The 17114-nt window shown below is 42.5% G+C and overlaps 1 long non-coding RNA gene across 4 annotated transcripts; it reads right to left on the bottom strand.

Moving 5' to 3' along the window:
• Window positions 1-10173: 10173 nt before the first annotated feature.
• Window positions 10174-17065, bottom strand: LOC102154955. 4 transcript variants are annotated; one of them, XR_005384167.1, is made up of 6 exons: window positions 16881-17014; window positions 16458-16685; window positions 13475-13812; window positions 11224-11371; window positions 10701-10877; window positions 10174-10495 (listed from the first exon to the last, which is right to left on the bottom strand). It is a non-coding gene; the product is annotated as an uncharacterized LOC102154955 (long non-coding RNA). The 4 variants fall into 4 exon arrangements; XR_005384166.1 differs by having other exon boundaries at window positions 10174-10877; window positions 16969-17065; XR_005384165.1 differs by having other exon boundaries at window positions 10174-10877.
• Between the last annotated feature and the right edge of the window lie 49 nt (window positions 17066-17114).

Raw genomic sequence — 17114 nt, 5'->3', positions numbered from 1 at the left:
TTTTTCGGGGAGCCACCACTCAGCCCACTACAATGGCCTCGTTTTTTCTCAGATGGTGGGTAATGCGTAATTGACAAGGATGGAACTGCCTGTCATAAGTTCTTGGCTTCCAAATCCAAGGCTGGGTATCATCACCAAAATGAACTGCTTAAAAAAGATGAATCTCAGATATCAGAAGTGACAGGCCGTATCTCCCAGAATCATCTTGTTTCTTGTTTTATTTATTGTATGAGAAAGAGTTTCTGAGAGATACCAGTGAGTGACAATCAGGTTCTTTAGATTGTATCTTCTAAATGTTCTCTGAATCTATTGCACCCCTTCCTTAATGCCAACCACTGTCTTATCAAATCCCCAGCATTTCTCATCCGGATTAGGTTTTACTTCTCCCTATTCTCTCCAGCTTCCTTTCTCCATATTGCTGCTTGATGAGCTGTCTGAAATTCCAATCTAGCGTGACTTGGTTGGTGCTAGATTGATTTTGTTTGTCCCTGCAGAGCCATCCTTTTTCACCCTGCCTTCTTCCTCCAAAGCTCCTTTGCCCTCTGGCTTCTGGTAGGGTTTGACCGATGAGGGCACTGGTGAGAGGAGGTGGGAGTAGTGAGAGGGGTCATTTATCTCCTTAAGTCCATCCCTGGAGGTCATTGCACACAGCATCCCTGACCTGATGCTCACTGCTCCCATCAGCTGGATTCTCACATAGCTAGCTTCCAAGTTTCAATAACTGTTTCTCCTTTCACCCATCCAGGCCTAAGGATGGCAACAAGACTCTTCGTGATTTCCCTACACCCTACACCTTGTCCCTACCTTTGAACATAATCATGTTGTAAACTCTTCTCAAATTACTGATTTCAGTGTTTCTTGCCTGGACCATGACTGATACAGCCATGCTGAAGGCTTGTCACTGACTCTACGTTGCCCAGAGGACAAAGCACCATTCCACAATAGGGGAGCAAGGGTGGCTCAGTGGTTTAGTGCTGCCTTCAGCCCAGGGCATGATCCTGGAGACACAATAGGGGAACAAGACTCCAGCCTTGCTACCTCCTGACATACACTTTGCACTCCTGCACGCTGGTGGATTTACAGTTCCCTGAACATGCGGTGTTCTTTCTCTTCTTGGAGATTTTGTAAATGATGATTTGTTTCCTGACTTATCTGCCTGGACATTGCCTTTTTCATTGTTCAAGACTGCTCAAGTGTCACCTGTTGATTTTTTTCTGACTTTCCTAGGCAGGATGTATTGCTTCCTCCTGTGTGCTCCCACATCACGTTATATGCCCACTAAAGTGGTTATCATTGCTGTAAGTATTCATTCGTCGTGTATCTTTTCCAACCAACCTTGGAAAATCCCGACTGTATTCTGTTTTTCTTTGTTCTCCAAGTACCTGCTGTTGTCCCTGGTAGGCTTAATAAACATTGTTTGAAGGACTGTATTTTCTTTATGGACGATATTACTACTTGTTCTGTTCACATAAACAAGATTGCTGCAATAAATTTACCACTTTGATCTAGCAACTGTGCCCATTGTTTCCTGTATTGATGAATATTCCTTTGTTTTTTTCTTCAGAACCACTCTGAGAGATGGGTCAATGGGAGGTAAAGTCCTGTCTGTCACCTGAATTGTTGGTGATAGAACTATGCCAAGAATCTAGACTTCTTGATTTGAGTTTGTTTGTCTTTTCATTAGACCATTCTGCCTCCTGAGATGCCAGATTAAGACAACAACAGCAAAACCAGAAGCAGACTCAATGAATGAGCACTACCCCGACAGCCACTTCAGATGGAAGACAACTCAAGCTGCTGTAGAGATAACTCCACGTGATTACAAACACATGTCAGGAAGGCTATGTAGAGAGGTGATTGTAGAAGGGTCCTAACAAACGGAACTGGTCACATTAACTAACTTCCTGTTGCTTGAGAATTATGTCTGATGTAGCCTCCAGAGACCGTTGACAGAACATACAGTTGGATTAAAATTAGGATATGAACATCAAAAAGAAGTATCCTGTGACCCTGGGGAAGGGCTGGCAACCAATGGGGAAAGGAATGGATTGTTTCTGTAATTCAAACCATATCCCATGAGAAAGTAATTTATAGGCAGCAGCACAAATAAAGATAAATTTGAGAGCATTTGGGACAATTTCTATGTCAATGGAAGGCTTAAAGGTTCTTCCTTCTGTCTGCCTTAGGGGAGAAGCAATATGTTGAGAGCACAGCTAATAATGTAGTTTGCTTGTAAGGAACATTTGCAAAGATACAATCAGAGAATTTCAGTGGGAAAAGGAACTTTAAAAGTCATCCAATGCTAGGCTTTGGGTGTTTGGATCTTTTCCAACAGGAAGGAAAAAATGAAATCTGAACACTGAGTGGTTGAGGGTCAGGACAGATTCAGTTTTAGATGTGACACATAGGCACTGCCTCACATGCTGCTTGCAGCTCTGATGGTGTCAGAACCGGGTAATCAGCCTTTGGTAAACTGAAACACTCCTTAATTTCTTGACTCTCTCTCCCTGTCTTCACTGAAGACCAAGAGGTGAGTTAACAGAAAATATCTTTTTTTTTTATAGATTTTATTTATTTATTCATGAGACACACAGAGAGAGAGAGAGAGAGAGAGAGAGAGAGAGAGGCAGAGACCCAGGCAGAGGGAGAAGCAGGCTCCGTGGAGGGAGCTTGACGTGGGAATCGATCCCGGGACTCCAGGATAATGCCCTCGGCCAAAGGCAGGCACTAAACCGCTGAGCCACCCAGGGATCCCTGAGTTAACAGAAAATAAATGTGTATGTTTCTCCACATCCAGCTTCATCTCTTAAACTCTTTTAATCTTAAAATGTTTATATCTTTTAACTCAATGATTCCCTTATTGGGAATTTATCTTAGAGATATAATAAAAATTATAGGCCAAGATTCTTGAAAGAAAGAAATCTTCCTGCCTAATAATAAGGAAAGCATTAGTTAAATCCAATTAATAGACTTCTATGCCATTATTTAAATCATATGTTTGAAAAACATTTAGTGACATGAAGATACTTATGATCTCAATCATAAGACAAGATAAAAAAAACTGTACCTATGGTATAATCTGTCTGGTTTTTTTGAAAACCCCTTTCTCCTTGCCCCAATACATGTATCTATAAATAGAAAAATACCAGAAAGAAAACCATCAAAATGTTAATTATGGTTATCTCTGGGTGGTGGGATTAGGAGATTATTTTATTTTATTTTCCCCTTTGTTCTTAATCCATTTTCCAAACTCATAGTAAACCAGGGGGGAAAAACCCCTATAAACAATATTGAAAATCCTTTTCTGGCTTTTCCCTTATTTCTAAGATAAAATCCAGACTCTTTAACACAGCAAATGGGCTTCTTTATGATCTGGCTGCCTGCTTTCCTGGCTCATTTTTCTCCTTCTCCTCTCCTTAGGTTCTGTCTTCCAACGTGCCTCATGAGTCTGCTGAATTCGTGATGGTTTTCCAAATGTGCGATGTTCTCTGAAGGTTCCTTGCCTTGGCACATTGCTCTTCTTTCTGCCTAGAACACATTTCTTTCCTTGTTAATATTTGTGTGCTCTAAAACTCAGCTCAGGGTAGCCTGGGTGGCTCAGCGGTTTAGTGGCGCCTTCAGCCCAGGGCCTGATCCTGGAGACCTGGGATCGAGTCCCACGTCGGGCTCCCTGCATGGAGCCTGCTTCTCCCTCTGCCTGTGTCTCTGTCTCTCTCTCTGTCTCTGTGAATAAATAAATAAAATCTTAAAAAAAAAAAAATAAAACTCAGATCTCTTCTCTTCTGGAAAATTTCCTAGAGTGGAGGCTTGAGGTGTTGCCTGCTGCCAGGTCACAGATGAATCCCTTCCTGGCATTGCCCTTTGCCCAGAGGGCATCTTTGGCTGAGGTCATGCTCCTCCCTCCCGTGGGACTGCCCGCATCTAATGAGTGGTCAGTGCAAAGCACTAAGCCTCAATTAGTGACAGCTGTCAGACCATCCCAGCTTTCTCTCTCCCTGAGGGGTCATCCAAAGCCCCTTTGGCAACTGCACCACAGGCCAAGTTCTTTTTCTGCCCAGTCCTGCTTCTTTCTCTCCCTTGTAAGCATGTCCTGTCCCGGTAGCATCTGAGTCTGTTACTTGGGGAACCCAATGAGGACCCCTCTGGTGAACCCTTACTTCATTCCCTAAGTTAGAGCCCATTCTCTGGGCTCCTCTACTGTCTTTATCCATACTTGAACACTTCTATCATTGTGTTGCAACAGACCACAGTTCTAGTGTCTCTTCCACTTGACTGGGATCTCCCTGAGGAGAGGGGCTGAATGAGTACACATGAAAGGGAATCACATAGTAGAGAGAATAATAGGCAGAAAAATGGAATCAAAGCCTTATTGGCAAAATGAAATAACAGATCCTTCTACGTCCTTCTGAATGACGTTACATTTCCTATTGAGCCTCTCCATCTACCAATAAAGAGAGATCTGACTTTGAGGTCTTGGGGTAGGGGGTGGGCTTGGGAAATTCCAGTCAGAGGTTGAAAGAATTCTGTACTTAATTATTACCCTGGTCTTCTATTTTGCAGGATGAACTCCCTTTTCTCCTCTTCTCCTTAATCCAACACTTCCTTTCTTCCTCCTTTTCTTTCCACCATTTCCCAACCTAAGTCTAAGGTCATTCTGTTGCCAAGAGAATGACAAAGAAGCCATGACTGAGGCTTAAGCCAACAATACTTATTCCTCAAGAACTTCAGAGGAAAAAATTGGACACCCTTTCAAATTCCTACCTTTCTCTGATGAATACTTTTTGCAGTGGGGTGTTTTTTTTTTTTTTTTTTTTTTTTTTGGTTCCTAAGGGATAATTCAGTAAAAGGTTCCCTGAGGGTGAAAGCTTCCAGAGTTAGCAATGTAATGAATCACAAATGAGTTGTTAAGCCCCTGGATATAAGCTGTCCAAATTGATCCAGTAACACGCAGCTCACAGGTTTAGGAACCCTTCTTACCCTTCCCTTCTGCTCTTCTATTTCAGTTTCATGGATTTACTTTTGGATGTACTCCCTAGTGCTGGAAAAGTTCTGTGTGGTGACAGAAGGCTGCTCCACATTTATTTCATTTACTATTTTCTCTTAATATGGGATCACCTTGGTGCCTCTGTGAAATGGAGTTGAGTTATATGTTGACCCTTTACCCATTTTATCTCCCATTTTATGCATGTGGCAGGATAGGTGCTGATTCTCAGTGCATAGCTGGGGACAGAGCACTTGGAGGGCAAATGACCTTGAAAAATTATTGAGCTACTTAATGCCAGTACTAGGACAGGAATTCAGGATGCTTGACTTAGGGGTCTACACCTCTAACACTATCCATGCTGAGGGCAATTCCTCACTTGGGAGGTTTCTCCATGAGTGCATTTGTTTTCCTCAGACTTAAAAGTTGTCCTAAATCCTAGAACTGCAAAGCATGACCATAGTAGTGGCAGCCATGTGTGAGAATGTGTGTGCATGTGTGCATGTGTTAAAGACCTCAACTCTGTGGAGACAAAGCCCTGCCTGTTGTGGGTGTTACATGGGACCATTTATTTCCACTCCTATTGTTTCTAGGGGGACATGCTTCCATTGAGTAAGTCCCCTAGGTTCTCCCCATCCTCTCCTTCACTGCATTGGAGGAAGAAGAGAGTGGTCAGGTCTGAAGTACCAGCATTCACCTGCTCTTCACTCTCTGGGAACTGCCTGGAGAAGGTGAACATTCTCTGCTTCTTCAAGCCTGAAGTTTTAAGGGGCAGTAACCCACATGGCATAGTTTCCTGTCTTCTAGCACTGCCAGGCACCTGCTAGGCAACTTCAGTGGTACCATATTAATAAGCCCACAGACCTGAAGTCAGTCTCCAGCCAAGCCTTTGTTCATTTAACAAATGGTGATATTTTTATGTCTAGCTATCTAATTCTTTCATGCCTCTAAATTGGTTTAGAAATTGAGTGGGGGGCGGGGTACTATTTATTGGTGTTCCTAAAACCCCAGCTTTCAGGAGGGCTCCCTGCTTGGCCTCTAACAATGGCCTGGTGTGGATAAAGATCTAAGTCTTGGTGGGTAGCCAAGAATTCAGGGGAAAGGGTTGGGAATGGGAACACAGATGAACTTAAGAGGCTAATTGGGCAAGGGTGTCATGTCTACCATCTGAGTGACTCAGGGAACATTCTGACTCACTTGGGGCTTATGAAGAGAAAGGAGGGAACTGCCCAAGAAATCACTCTGTCTTCAAGCGACAAAGTAGTCATGGAACAAACACATTTTCTGCTAGGGCTCCTTTTGGTTCCCACAAACTTTCAAGTTGAAATAACCATGTGAATAGGGAGATCTCAATAACTACTAGAATTATTTTCTTCTGTGTCCTGAAATTCAGTTCATATCTGATCTCCCCAGCCAAAAGTAATCTCTTGTCTGCAAACTTTTCTACCAGCTGCCTAGTACTACATCTTAGACTTTGTATTCTGGACTGGTTTTATGACTTGCCTAGTTGTTGTGGTAGTAGTTCCAGATATTTGTGCATTTTATCTCAGATCCCATAGATTTTAAGTTTCCTAAGTATAAGGATGATGTTATACCTCCTTGTATTGTTCCCTACCCTCCAAGAGTCTAGCATAGGATTTACTTGCATTCAGTGGTGTGGACATAAATGAAGACCAACAAAATAAGAACAAGGAAAGTTTATTCAGAGCTTTCTATAGCAAGGGAGTCAGCTACCATAACTTGTGTTTTGGCAAAGACTCCAGGAAGGAAGAGGAATGGGAAAGATTTATAGTGGAAAAAGGAGAAGGCTTTAGCTGTACTTTGATTGGAGACTATTGATATGAAGAAGTTGATGGTGGGCTAACTAGAAGCAAGCATCCCATGGGATAGATTAAGGGTGCATACTTGACTTTGTTTGGTTGGTCAAAGTTGGAAGTGGGGGCAAAAATTGGGTAAGCTTTCAATTATTAATTAAGTCCTGGATGTTTTGGGCCAATTGTTACAGGAGTCATTGTTTGGTTTCCTGGATGGTTGCTGGAGATAGTAATCTGACTTCTTACAAGTCTGACTTACAGTAGGTTGACTTCCTGGGCTGGTTACTATAGTTAATGGGTTGGAATCCTGGGCTGGTTGCTGCTGCTTGTAGGTCAGAAGTCTATTTTTTAAAAGATCTGGTTGTTGTCCTTTTGTATATTTAGTCTCTCTATAGGCATCAGTAAGTGTTGGTTGATTAATTAATTGCTCTGACTGTGGTTTGAAGTATTTCCTTTGAATTGATAACCTTTATCTTTCCTCTTGCTACTTGCTAAACAGTTTATCCAACAAATATTTTCCATTTAATTTCTGTAAGAAGATCTTAGGAATAGCACAGAGGAGAAGAAAACATGCTACAGCTTCACTCCCTTTCTTACTCATCATTGTGGTGTCTAAAATATCAATGAGGAAAAAGAAGAATTATGATCTGCAATGTTTCAGGCTAGAAATTACTGATGTTGAAGTTCTTCATCTTAAAATGAGAGACAGAGGCCTAGAGGCTCACCCATTGTCATGCTGATCAGGAAAAAGGTAAAATGATAGAGGAAGTCACCCGGATAGCAGATAGATGGTCAGTCTTCAGCTCTGACCTGCTGAGTCTTTGTTCAACATATTGCGGCGAGAGGCTGGAAGGTCAATAAAGGTCTTATATATATATATTTTTTTTTAGAATTGGAAAAAGGTCAAATCCCTGAGAGTAGAGACCTTTGGAAGGGTACATTGTTTTATTCATTTATTTATATTTTAAAAATAGTTAATTAATTAATTAACTAATTAATTTGAGAGAGAATGAGGGAGAGCATGAATAGGGGCAAAGGGAGAAGGAGAAGCAAATTCCCTGCTGAACAGGGAGGCCAACACAGGGCTGGATCCCAGGACCCTGGGATCATGACCTGAGTCAAAGGCAGACACTTAACTGATTGAGCCACCTAGGGGCCCCCAGAGGAGTATATTGTTTAGAAGTCATGGAGCAGCAAGCAGAACACCTGGTTGCGTTCACCAAAATGCATGACGTGCTATATAAGCTTCCTAGGGCTGCCACGTAACAACATACTACAGACTGGATGCCTTAAACAACAGGAATTTATTCTCATGGTTCTGGAGACTAGACATTTGAAATCAAGGTGTCAGCAGGGCCATGCTCCTTCTGAAACTTACAGGAGAGAATCCTTCTCCTTAGCTTCTGTTATTTGTTGGCAATCCTTGGAGTTCCTTGGCTTGTAGAGATTGTCACTACAATCTCTGATTCTGTCATCACATGACGTTCTTTCTGCATCTCTATTTGTGTCCAAATTTTCCTCTTCTTGTAAAGATACTAGTCATATTGGATTGAGGGCCCACCCTATAACACTATGACCTCATCATTACTAATTATATCTGAAAGATCTTACTCCCAAACTAGGTCCCATTCTGAGGTGCTGGGGGGCTAGAATTTTAACACATCTTTTTGGGAGCTGTAAGTCAATCCATAATGTACACCATCATGTGGAACTACTTCCCCTCTGTGGATTCCGGAAATGATGAGCTGCTGGCCCTCTTGTCACTTCCCAGCCATTGCCAGGCACATGGCTTATGACTAAACAGTGCTGCTTCTAGAAGAGCCCTGGTGATTAGTAGTGTTGCAAACAGGCCGTTCCAAGGGGTGATGAATAAGAAGTTGTCATTTAAAATAGAGTCACCCAGTTCCTTTGTAAACATGTGTCACACGGTGTTTGGAACCATCATACCCAACCCACTGCTGCACGTTGGTGGAACGATTAAGTAAATTACACACACATGTCTTTTTTTGGAAACCTTTTATTCACAATTCCCCCTCAAGCCTTATTTCCCTGAGGGAGTGTACTCACCCACCTTCATTTTCATACTTAACCTTGCCTATTTCTCACGTTCCTCCTGTCCTGAACTTCTTTGCGTCAGCTCGTCACCTCCGTTAGTCATGCCTGACACTTTCTCTCTACTCTTTCAGGAAGTGACATTTTTGCTCAGGTAAAAGAGTCATAGGAAGAATTTTCTGCCTGTTTGATGATTCATTCCTTCACTTTTTGCCATTTCTAAATGTTAGAGAAGGAAAAAACCCTTTAATGAAGGGGTTTGGTGAATGAGAGAATGCTCATAAAACACTCTTCACTTAATGTGGAAGTGATCTTGTTTATTGGTCTTTCTGATTCTTTTTTTTTTAAACAATTTTTAAAAAGATTTTATTTATTCATGAGAGACAGAGAGAGAGAGAGGCAGAGACATAGGCAGAGGGAGAAGCAGGCTCTATGCAGGGAGCCCGACTTGGGACTCGATCCTGGGACTCCAGGATCAGGCCCTGGACTGAAGGTGGTGCTAAACTGCTGGGCTGCTCGGTCTTTCTGCTTCTTTTGAGAGGTGTCATCAGGATTCTCATGGCCCCTGGAATTCATGAGATTGGCTTCCTTGCTTTCAAATGATGTGGCCATCTATTTTGTCTCCTTCATGGTTTGTCATGGATGTATCATGGCAAGGTGGATGCCATATGAGCTTTCCACTCACCTTGGTTATGGATCCAAGCCATAGTCTCAGAGTGTGTCAGAATTGAGATAAATCCAAGCTAATTCAGTTAAATGAGTGCCTCAGGGTGTGTTACAGACTGAGGAATGTTCCCCCAAAATATGTATGTTAAGGTCTTAATCCCTAGTACCTTAGAATGTGACTGTATTTAGAGTGAGAGTCTTTAAAGAGTTCACTAAGTTAAAATGAAGTCAGTAGTATGGGCCCTAAGCTGATATGACTGGTGTCCTTATTAGAGGGGGAGATTAGGACATGGACACACACAGAGGGAAGACCAGGGAAGGACACAGGGAGTAGATGGGCATCTTAGTAGAGGCCTATATTGCATTAGGGGAAAATCAACCCCGCCAACACCTTGACCTTTGACTTTCAGCCTCTAGAACTATAAGAGAGTACATTTCTGTTGTAGAAGCCCCCTGGACCGTGCTGCTTTGTTACAGCACCTCTAGCAGACTTAAATAGAGGGGGACAGGTTCAGACACATGAAATGAGCCTTTGAAGGTACTATGTCCACCAATGGGGCTCCAGATCCAGCACCCTAAAATCCTTAGTCCTGGTCGGGTCTTCATCTCACTTCGTGATGTTATACTGCATTTGTTATGGAAAGGACCACAGTAGGCTACTTCATTTACAAATTCAGTTTAATTGGCACCTCAGTGGTGGTGCCAATTCTTTGCCATTTTCTGCAACACCAAGGGAGACTTTTTCTAAGCTATTTTTTTTTTAGCTGCAAAGATGACAAATGTTATCAATGATATCCAACCAGAGTATATTTTCATCCCTTTTCTTCCCGTCAAGATAAGCCAGAAGTATTTGTTGCCAGAAACGGAAAACAGCTTGCTCATCAGCCAGATGATCGCAGTGTTCAAAAGTTCTACTCGTTTGCCATGTGTGAAAAGTTAAGAATCGAAAACAGACAGGCTTACTCTGCTTAAACTGTGGGTTCTGTGAAGCAAGAAAAAGAGATATTTGGATACTCTAAGAATTGTGGAGAAGGTTTTCAGTGGCAAAGCGAGGGTCGTTTTTTTCAAATTGCTCTGAGGTGGGACCCATCGGTTGATTTGATAGTGGTTGTGGCCCTAAGTGTAGTATGGGCCATTCATCAACTGGATGGAAGATGAGTCTGAAATGATCAACCACAGCAAGCTACCTTTGTGTTCTAGAACAGATCCCAATGTCCTACATGATCGTGGCTCTAGTCATACTGTCTGAAACAGAATCTTCTAGGCACTTCAGTTAGACTTTCTAATTATCTTGATGGAGATCTCCATGAGTTCTTAGTAGAAGTCAGAAGTGTACAGTAGAGCTGGGCTTCGTTAGAAACAGCCTGCAGATGACAGGTTTGGATCGTTCCATTACTTCCCCACCCATGAGGTACTAAGGGGTATTTGTCGAATTTTTGTGAGATTGAGTTAAATTGCCCAGTTATCAACCCCTTATTATTATAAGGCTTTGTGTTTGCTGAGTGATTTCTGATCATTTTTATTAGTCTCTCTTGGTAACTGCTTAAGAGACTTTTTGATAATTAAGAGAGCCATTTTAAGAACTAGAAATGCAGGCTTACAGAGGTCAAATGATTAACTCAAATTGACCAGAGAGGGGGGGGGGGAAAAAAGCAAAACAAAGAAAACCCCTGAAGAAAAATCAGAGTTCACACTTAGGGCTCTAATTACCGTTCTGTAGGTTTCTGGAAGCTCGGCACAATCACATTCCGCTTTATTTATGTCCTTAGAAGTTATTTGCATTTCAACACTTAGATTTCCTCCTGTACTTGATTCTTCGAGGTCTTGGAAGTTAAAACGAACTCAAGGATTTGGCTACCTAAGAGGGGAAAACAAAAAGCCAAAAAACAACACCTGCCCTCCTTCTTTTTTGTGAAGGATGGCTCAAAATGGGAGCAAAATAAGTAAGTTCTCACGGGAAGACAATTGCATTGAGCTCCACTCCCCATCGGTAGATTCAGGCCTGCCAATTTGTTTTTTAAGGGTGGGTGTTTTTAGCAGCAGGGAATTCTGGTTGGCTGGAGGCAAGAGAATGAACTGGAGGAGGGGGACGAAGACAGAAACTCTCAGGTGCACACAAAACGCGCTGCCCTGTGTACTTTCTCCCTCTCCGTTTGAGTCAGCTCCATCTCGCCTCACCCACTGCAGGCCTTTCTCGGGGTCTCAGGTTTTGAGTTGACTGGGCGCTCAGCAGTAGGCCGCAACTCCTCTTCAGATGAAAGGACAAATCAGAAGGTACCTATTACAGGGCTGTGAGCAGAGAGACAAAGGCCTGGCTGCTGACACCCTCCCACTAACTTGGGTTTTAATGGTGGGTTTAATTTCCTCGTGCTAGCTGAAAGAAAGGGAAAAAAGTGAGCGGAAAGAGCCAGGCTGTGGGTAGTGGCGGCGGTGGGGAAGCGACAGCTGTTGTATTCATGGTTAATCAGGTGTGTCTGTCTTTGTGTGGCATCTGTCTGCTACTGTTGCCGGGCCACATGTGAAAGGGGACGGAGGGGAAGGGGCCATTCATGTTCAAAGCCAGCAGCACTGACCTCTGCTTCGTGCTCCTCGGGGTAGGCAAGCTTGTCTATTTAACTTTCCCCATTATAGGAAGCTGTAATTCTACTCGATTAGCCCACCCTAACCATTTTGGCCTGACAGACGCAAGCTGCATCCAAAATGCCATAAATCTGCCTGGAGAAGGAGGACTCTTCCCTCCTCTCATGCTTTTCCTTTGGGATCCTGTTTGATTTGTCAAACCAGAGAAAGCCTTTGGAAAGAGAGAGAAAAATGAGAACCAGGGTGAGTTGGCTCACCTTCCATCTTAAACTGACCTACCCACTGGACGTACACTCTCTCTCACAAGCATCAGGAGCAGTAGGGCTTCCCCCCATCATGACTAGAACAGCCTCTGTCTCCAGATCTGTTGGCCTCATGAGTCCCCCACAGGCGTGGTGTGTGGGGCAGGCCCCAGCTAACCCCCTGGCACCCCCTCCCCTGGCTTCCTTCGGGTCCATGTGCCCCCTCTGCCCGTGTACAGAGGGCCAATGGGGGAGCACGGGGTGGGGGGCGCTTCCACCGCCTCTGAGCCAGCTCTGCTCTGTACATACTGCTAGCCCCCCTCTGCCAGGCAGGACTCTTCTCTGGCACGTGTAGAAACAGCTGAAATGCAAACAGTGCCCATTCTCCACATCTCCATTCATGAGACTGCATGAAGGCTCAGCATCCAGGAGTTAAAGGACTTCTCCAGTGAGAGCCTTCAAACTGACACCCCCTACCAGTGGTTTTAGGGGCTCTATCTCACCCTCTTGGAGGCACTTTGTTTCTAGTCCTTCTGCTTCTTGCGGTAATGATAGTGACCTGCATTTTTTAAGACCAAAGAGGTCTGGCTCAAATTTTGACTTTCCTTAAGAACCAGCCACAACAGACTTTGCCCGCAGAGCTTGCCACTTGCAAATCTATTTTGGTTTAAGCCACTTTTCAATATAGGAACTAGTTGTTACCCCATTGTGTTAACTTTTCTTGTGGGGAGGCTGGATTTGGGCTCTACTGACACTGCTTTTGGTGTGTATATACACCTACTACACAAAAATATGTTAAAAAATATGTATCTCTGTATATCTCTATTATCGATTATCTATCTATCTATCTATCTATCATCATCATCATCATCATCATCTATCTATTTACCTATCTATCTATCAATCATCTATCTCTTTAAAATCAAAATTGTGGGATCCCTGGGTGGTGCAGTGGTTTAGCGCCTGCCTTTGGCCCAGGGCGCGATCCTGGAGACCCGGGATCGAATCCCACGTCGGGCTCCCGGTGCATGGAGCCTGCTTCTCCCTCTGCCTGTGTCTCTGCCTCTCTCTCTCTCTCTCTCTCTGTGTGTGTGACTATCATAAATAAATAAAAGTTTAAAAAAAATCAAAATTGTTACCTTCGCGGAGTGTTGGTTATCATCACAGCGAGTTTGCCCAATAAGCCTGTGCTGATTGCCGTGGCTGTATTATTGAGCTGCAGCTCTGGGATTAGGAAGCTTCTGTTTTGCTGATGTTGACGGATTTTGGAAAACTATTCCACTGCCCTTTTCCCTCTGGTAAGCCCTGGATCTCCACATTTCAGTGACATCAATAGGCAAAGGTGAAGCTCGAAATAAAAGCCCAGCACTCTGCTAGGCTCTTTGAGGCTTTCGGGAACTCATCATCTCGTAAGAGGCCAAGAATCGTATGAATGAAGCAAGTGATAACAAAGGAGGGCTGGAAAATTCCCTAATGACTTAAAAAAAATCAAAGCCAAATTTATATCCAGAAAAGTGCACAAATCCTAATTGTACAGCTCGATGGATTCTCACAAAGTAAACATACTCATGTAATCACCACCCAGATCAAAAAACAATATTACTGCAGCTGGAAGCTTCTTAAATTTCTACCTATGTAGGAACCCTATTACGTATAAAACCATTCTTCTGCAGCACAATTTGGGACTGAGATTTAGTCTTGATCATGCGGCTGTAACAGGTCAGAGATGGGAAGTTTCCTATTAGCTGGAAGGGATTTGCTCAGGGCAGGATTTTAATGCGACCCAGGCAGGGATTCTGAGGTTGGACTTTAGGGGGTCCAGGTGGGCTTGATGTGTGGTGCTTTTGGCTCCAGGGGAGGATGTAGGCTGTTTTGGCATCCCTTTTTAAAACACTGTGGTAAAATATACACAGTATAGACATTACCATCTTACGCAGAAAGATGTACAACCCTACCCCAGAACTTTTCTCATCTTGCAAATTGAAACTCTACGCTCATCAAACAATGACACTCCCCGCCCCTTTGCCCTAGACCCTGGGAAGCACCATTCTACTTTCTGTCTCTACGAATTTTATGGCTCAAATGACCTCATATAAGTGGAATTATTTAGCATTTGTCCTCTTGTGACCAGCTTATTTCAGTGAGTGTAATATCCTGAAGGTTCATCCATATTGTAGCATGCAACAGAATTTCCTTGCTTTTTAAGGTCAAATAATATTGTATGTATTGAGTAATAATGGATATACCTCATTTTGTTTATCCATTCATCGGTCAATGGGCACTTGAGTTGCTTCTGGCTTTTGGCTGTTGTGAACAGTGTTAGAGCCTGTGGTAATTCTGTCTTTAATTTTTTGAGGAACTGACATATTATTTTTCATATGCCCTGGTGTCCTTTTCACCTGGTCTGCTTCTTGCTGACTAGCCTCCCAGGTGGCATAAGCAGGAGCCAGATGTGTGGACTAAGGTGGTGGCCGTTGTTAGGATAGAGGTCTAGACTCTGTGTGAACCTGCCTAGAGAATTTAGACCAATTGACTCAGGTGGGCTGGAGACAAGGCCGTCGTGGTGGGTATTTGGAGACTTCAGGAAAGAGAGAGGGATTTGCACAAAGACAAATACTTTCTGCTTTAATTTGTGGGGGAGTCAGGGCTTCAGGAGGTTCTTGGTGGCTTGGTATTCTGAGGCCTAATTCCTGTTCAGGGGATCACCTCTACAACTTCTTCGGGGCTTTTGGTGTGAAAGTTGGAATATTTATAGAATAGATGGAGAAGAAGAGGAAGGGATATGGTGGACCACAAAATAATTGTGGAAGCCATATGCTTTTTGCCTGACAGATTGTGGGGATAGGGGAGCTACATGAATGAAAAGATACTCCTTGGAAATATGAGAGCTGTGATGTGAGTGTAGTGCTGGCTCCTAATGCCAGAAACACCTACGTATTGAATATTTGGGGGCATCTTCCAATAATTGTATTTCCCTTTTTTAAATCTTGATGCTTAATTGCTAGGGTCAGCCTGATGTTGGTACCTGTTTGAAGGATATAATGTGTGGGTCACCAAGGTAAGAGCTTTCAGGGCTGTAGATTTGGGGGACTCATTATTATTGCTAAAAGAATATCCTGCTTCTTTCAAATCCTTTTGCTTTGGCCTCCTCCCATTTCATCATGAAAAAAACTTCAGTCATAGTACATATTTTTTCTTAATTTAATAATATATGGTTACCACCTAAAGTGTTTAAAGGGAAAAAAAATGTACCCAACCCCAAAGGATAACCGTTTTATTTAATGGCTTGTTTGCTTTTCTTCCGGGATGTTCTGTATACATTAGTCACATACATATATACACACAAATGCTTAAGGTACACAGTTTAGTTTCTACTACTTAGAACCTAAACACGACTATTTCATATAAATATATAGACAATACATTTATGCAACTCTTTACCATTATAAACTGCTTTCATTTGACCCAAGATTATTTAAAATTGTTATTATTCTCATTTAACAGAAAAGAGGCTGGAGAGATTAAGATACTTGTCCAAATATTTACTACATGTTGGAAATCAGAGTTGGGACAAGAATCCAGGTCTTTGAAGTAAGCACCGTCCCCCCATCTTTCTTCTCTGTCATAGGATCTGTATTGATTCATGGAGTCCAGATACCACCTTGCAGAAAGGTTCAGAGAAGCTACCCACACACCACCTTCATTAAACTTACTAATTTCGATCTCTCCATGGTGACAATTTATAAAACACTTTATCTTATACTTGTGGGTACACTGAATGCATTTAAATATAAATAAGATAAAATAAGAATCGAGGCTATTGGAAGAGGCATAACTCCAATAGAATCTTAGAGAAGACAACTATTGGGCAGGAAAATATTTTTTATATTCGTGGGTATGTTGACACCAGCTTATTTATGAAGTTGCTTTGATAACGCATGTGGCTTAAACGTTTTTGTAGGGATTTGTAAGAGGGAAAATGGAGTGATCTTCTGGTTCAGCTAAGTTTTAGGTCAAATGGCAAAAAGCTCATGATCTGCCTCTTTGATACAGAACAATAACTATTTTCTTCCTGTTGACTTTATTCTTTTTAAGTATATAAGTTAATGAGGAACCATTTACCTAAAGATATAGTCTCTTATCAAGTACACACTGAGAACATGGCCATAGATGTTGAACGGTGACAGAAGTGCTTCTGGGATTTTGGAGGTGAATTCTCTTAACTTTTTTGTTTCACAATAGCTGTATGGGGAATTGTTGATGGTTCACGTCTTATTTCCTTTTGTTATAAAATTTTCATAGTTTGCAAAACTAAAAGTTATGAGCTTTGTGTCCTTTATTTGCTACTCCCTGTGAGAAAGGTTAAGATAGAGAAAAAAGATTCAGTAATGGCCATGTTGGTGAATAATGCTGCGGGTAACAGATAAATAGGAAGAGGGAGGAAAAAGCTTCCAGTCCTGTACTGCTTAGGACTAGATTCAACTTTCCAGGGGCCAGAAATGTAACAGTGACATTAAAAAAGATAAAAGCTAATTTCTCTCTCACATAAAAGATGTTCAGACTTCTCAGCCCAGGGTTGGTCTGGTTCCCCTATGAGGTTCTCAGATACAAAGTTTCCTTATAGTTCATTCACCTGTCATCCTTAGGATCCAGCTTTTGTCTTTATGGTCTTTATGATCCAAGGTGGTTGCTAGGGCTCCAGCCATCATATCTGTGTTCCTTTTAAAGAGCAGGAACTTCCCCAAAATTCTATGTAATATTTCTGCTTGTATTTCATTG

This window comes from Canis lupus, chromosome 35, assembly GCF_011100685.1.
Source record: "Canis lupus familiaris isolate Mischka breed German Shepherd chromosome 35, alternate assembly UU_Cfam_GSD_1.0, whole genome shotgun sequence".
Classification (NCBI taxonomy): Eukaryota; Metazoa; Chordata; class Mammalia; order Carnivora; family Canidae; genus Canis; species Canis lupus.
The sequence above is the reverse complement of the archived record's forward strand: the minus strand, read 5'-3'. Positions and strand labels throughout refer to the sequence as shown.